Source organism: Sciurus carolinensis, chromosome 11 (genome assembly GCF_902686445.1).
Source record: "Sciurus carolinensis chromosome 11, mSciCar1.2, whole genome shotgun sequence".
NCBI lineage: Eukaryota > Metazoa > Chordata > Mammalia > Rodentia > Sciuridae > Sciurus > Sciurus carolinensis.
Genome location: NC_062223.1, coordinates 76,990,959 through 76,995,740, shown reverse-complemented (window position 1 = coordinate 76,995,740; position 4,782 = coordinate 76,990,959). Strand labels below are relative to the sequence as shown.

At 39.8% G+C, this 4,782-nt stretch overlaps 1 pseudogene; it reads left to right on the top strand.

The window, feature by feature from the left end:
- Positions 1-941, top strand: LOC124960489 (aldo-keto reductase family 1 member B1-like; annotated as a pseudogene).
- Positions 942-4,782: the final 3,841 nt, after the last annotated feature.

The following is a 4,782-nucleotide window of genomic DNA, read 5'->3' as shown; positions in this document are numbered from 1 at the left end:
ATGGTCAGTCACATTGAGCTCTATAACGGTGCCAAGATGCCCCTCCTGGGGCTGGGCACCTGGAAGTCATCTCTGGGCCAGGTGACTGAGGCCATGAAGGTAGCAATTGACCACATATCGATTGTGCTCAGGTATACCAGAACAAGAAGGAGGTGGGGGTGACCCTTCAGGAGAAGTTCAAGGAGCAGGTGGTGAAGTGCCATGAACTCTTCATTGTCAGCAAGCTGTGGTGCACGTTCCATGACAAGAGCTTGGTGAAAGGAGCCTTCCAGAAGACTCCCAGCAACCTGCAGCTGGACTACCTGAACTTCTACCTGATTCATTGACCAATGGGCTTTAAGCATGGTGACATCTATTTTCCGTTGGATGTGGCAGGAAGTGTGGTTCCCAGTGACACTGATTTTGTGGACACATGGATGGCCATCGAAGAGTTGGTGGATGAAGGGCTGGTGAAAGCAATTGGCATCTCCAACTTCAACCATCTCCAGATCGAGAGGATCTTAAACAAACCTGACTTGAAATATAAGCCGGCAGTTAACCAGTTGGAGTGCCACCCATACCTGACTCAGGAGAAGCTGATTCAGTACTGCCATTCCAAAGGCATTGTGGTGACTGCCTACAGCTCCCTGGGTTCTCCTGACAGGCCCTGGGCCAAGCCCCAGGACCCTTCCCTCCTGGAGGATCCCAGGATCAAGGTGATTGCAGACAAGTACAATAAAACCATAGCCCAGGTGCTGATCCAATTCCCCATGCAGAGGAAATTGGTGGTGATCCCCAAGTCTGTGACACTTGCATGCATTGCAGAGAACTTTCACATCTTTGACTCTGAGTTAAGCAGTGAGGACATGGCCACCTTACTCAGCTACAACAGGAACTGGAGGGTATGTGCCTGGGTGAGCTGTGTCACCCATAAGGATTACCCATTCCATGCAGGGTTTTGAAGCTGTGGATGCCCTTTTCCACAAGGAACTTGCACCTGTTCCTGCCTCATTTTCCCTTGCAAGTTAGTGTGACTTGTGTCCCTCAGCAATGGGCAACCCTGGGTTGCTAGCTTGACATTGGATGTGAAGAGCAGTATCAGTAGATTAGGTGTCTCTGTCAATCTTCTTTTGCCTTTCTTCTTGCTCATCTGGGAAAGCACAACCCGAGCACACTTTTCTGACTAAAGAGAAGCAAAAACTACAAATTTAAAATAGTGCCACTAACCATTGAGATCTGACTGCTTGGAACTGTAATCCTTTCAGCCAGACTTCTCTTTGCCTCAAATAAAAAGTTCTTATGAAAAAAAAATATGAAATCATTTTAAGCAGGACATAAGGTAGTAAAAAGAATTAATGGAATATAAGAAAAGCAGTTCAACTTGCATATCCATTTTTGTTTAACTAATTGAAAACAAAGTATTAGATAGGTGAAGCCAGAAATGCAATGAAAGTACAACTCATTAATAGCTAAATAAAAATACTATAGGGTCAAAGAATTACTCTTTAGGCTTTTCAGCCTAAATTTAATTAACTGAAACTCTTTTGAAGTGGAACACATTCAGTCTTTTTGAAATAAAATGTTTTTCTCCAATGCTATTATTATAAAGCTGGAACACAGCATCCTTGTCTTAACATGTCATAAAGCTGCCCTTTTTCATGTATACTTGTAATTCAAGCATGTATAAAGAGAGACTGCAAAACATTCAGGAATAAAAAACTGAGAACAAGTGGAAAGAAACAAAATGAGCATTACAATGCTCAAATTACATGGTTTTAAGAGCTGCATGATGAATGCACTTTTCAAAGGTTACACATTACCAAACTCCCTTTTCACCAACATGAGGTCAGGGAAGTAGAGGAAATAACACAAAGAGGCAGACTTAGAATAATTAAGTGACATAATTCAAGTCAGTGATTCATTAGGAAATAGTTCCTGAAGGTCAAATGAGTCATCATCAATTTTAAGCAATAAATTTTCCATTTTTTATTTTGGGGGCCAAGTACATTGCTCTGTCCTACTTCAAGTCATCATTGCCACTAATCAAAAGTAACAAATATGTATTTTAAAGATATATATATATATATATATATATATATATATTTTTTTTTTTTTTAAATAAAAAGTCTGGCACTGTGGTGCAGGCCTGTTATCCCAACAACTCAGGAGGCTGAGGCAGGAGGATCACAAGTTCAAGGCCAACCTTGGTAACTTAGGAGGAACTTGTCTCAAAACAAAAAATAAAGAGGGCTGGAGATGTAGCTCAATGGTAGAGTGCCCCTGGACTTGATCCCCAATATAAATAAGTAAATAAATAAATAAGAAAGTAAATAAATAAATTTCAAAATACAAACTGAAGGATGGATCTTCATGTACAATAGGTAGAAACTAGAATCAATACTAAAACTATACCAGTGGCAGCTAGACCCCAAGGTGTAGAGGTACTCAGGGCAGAACTGAACAGAATGAATTGCTAAGGGGGCATCCTATGTAAGGACCAGCCTCTACCAATATATTCCAAACTACAGGAGTTCCAACTTAGGCAGTAATAGCTGTCTTCTAACTTAGTCTCAGCTTGTCAATTGTTAGGACCTATCCCCAGGTTTCCTGCAGAAAGTGTTGTACCCAATATGCTGTGGTTACTCTACAAGCTGGGGACTCTGCTAGCTTCATTTCAGAGAAGAGCTGTCAAGAACAACTGCTAAAATGATCGTATTGTTCTTTTCAAGATGTACTCATAATAGGGAGCATTATGGAATAAAGGTGGAATAAAGGTGGGGTGTTGCTTGCCTGGCTGATGCACTGGGTGGATCTACCACTCACGCTCTGTGGACAAGGGCACAGAATCAGTGGTAGAGAAAACCAAGGAACCCTGTAGTTACATGAAGCTTTTTTGTCCCCCTGATCCTTAGATGTTCCACATCTTACTCAGGTACTCTGCATTGTTATGTGTTCCTTAGCATCATGCCTGTCTTCTTTATGAAATAACATGAAATGTTTAGTATAGACATATCCACATAGTCCCTAGTTGTCATTGTTCCCTTTCCTGAATCAACCAGCCACACCATGTTTCTATACCTATCCCAAATCTTTCTGTCTCTTAGTACAGCAGTCAAAATAATCTTTTCTCCCTGATGCCTCCAGTTGTCATGGTAACCAAAGCCATGTACAAAGAAAAAAAAACATACAGCAAGGCTAGATACAGAATTTAAGCTATCCCCAACTGACTTGCTGAGACCACTTCCTTTCTTTCATCTTGAATATGTGTAATAAATAAACTATAATCTTTGTGGTTAGTTTTAACCGTTTTACATGCTTAGGTTAAAAAGTGGGGGAAACCGGCTCAACCTGTTTAAAAGAGGCTTGTTGCCAATGATTATTTGCTTTAATTGCCTTAGGTTTTTAAAGACATCATGAAAAAAATTAAAAAATGACTCACAAAGGATTTTAATGATTCTACTCACTTCAGACAAAAATGTCCATTTCTTGATAAAAGGGAGTTTTATGTATAAACAGGTAGTCCACTGAGCTCTATTCTTGCTTACTTTGCCCTGATTGAGATCAAGCATAGAAATAATTTCTCAACTGTTCAAAGAGCACACAACATGAGAGAGTGGACTGTTCTTGGGACAGTGTATACCAATTGTTTGAACAGGTACTTCATAAGGCCAAATTATAACTTCCTTTAGTGTAAAGGTTCATGTACTCAAACATAAGAAATAAGCATCTACTAACGTCTTTGTGAATTCCATTCTCTCTCTCTCTCTCTCTCTTGAGGTTCCTGTGGCTGGATATGACATTTTGATGTCCTCTTAGGATATTTTGATGCTGCTGAGCATTCAAGAGTTTAGGAGATTGTGGCCTTTCTGTCTCTCACTGTCATTGATATTTCTCTCTCACTTCCCATTGTTAACTTTTCTTGTCTTTCTCCATCTTTAGCAGATACTGCTGGAGCTTCTCCATCGCCACTTCTTCCTTTTCCTGTACTTCAAGGGTTCCACCCTTTTAAAAAATATTTTTAGGTGTAAGTAGACACAGTACCTTTATTTTACTTGTTTATTTTTATGTGGTGCTGGGGATCAAACTCAGTGCCTCACATGTGATAGGCAAGCCATCTACCACTCAGTTACAACCCCGCAGAGCTCCTCTTTGAGTGGGTTCCCTCTTTCCTGCCCAAGGCCCTCTAGCTCTTGCTCCAAGAGGAAATTCTGATGATCTAAGGCACTCATGTGGTCTCATTCATCCTGCCAGGGATTAATTAAGCTGTGTCTAATTTGGGCAATTAGATTGGAGTAGAAGTTTGCCAAGGATCTCTGAAAAAGGTTTCTTAGCTAAGAAACGCACAGTCCTTTTCTGCTGTTGGACATTATTGTGTTCAAATGTGATACCTGAAATTGCAGTAGCAGCCTCTTGCAAGCATGAGGTTAAAGATGATACATAGAGGATGGCAGAGTTCTGAGCCATTTAATCAAAACAATCCTGGAGTGGTCCCAATGCAGAATTTCCTGAGTTCTGCACAAGAAATTGTGTGTTTCCTTATGGTTGTAACCAACTGAGTTAAGGCTTGCAGTTACTTGTAGCTGTAAATTTCTCACAAGTTTTTTAGGGATAATTAAGGAATGAGTACAAGTTATTGATTTCTAATTTGTAATAAATACAATTTATAGAAATAATTAAAATAAATTAGAATAAACCTGGTCATGCCTAATATTGCACATGGTAAAATTGGTTTTGTTGGTGTTATTGTTTGTTTGTTTTAGAGAATCAAATTTTCATAGGATTTATTTCTATATCCCACTTTTT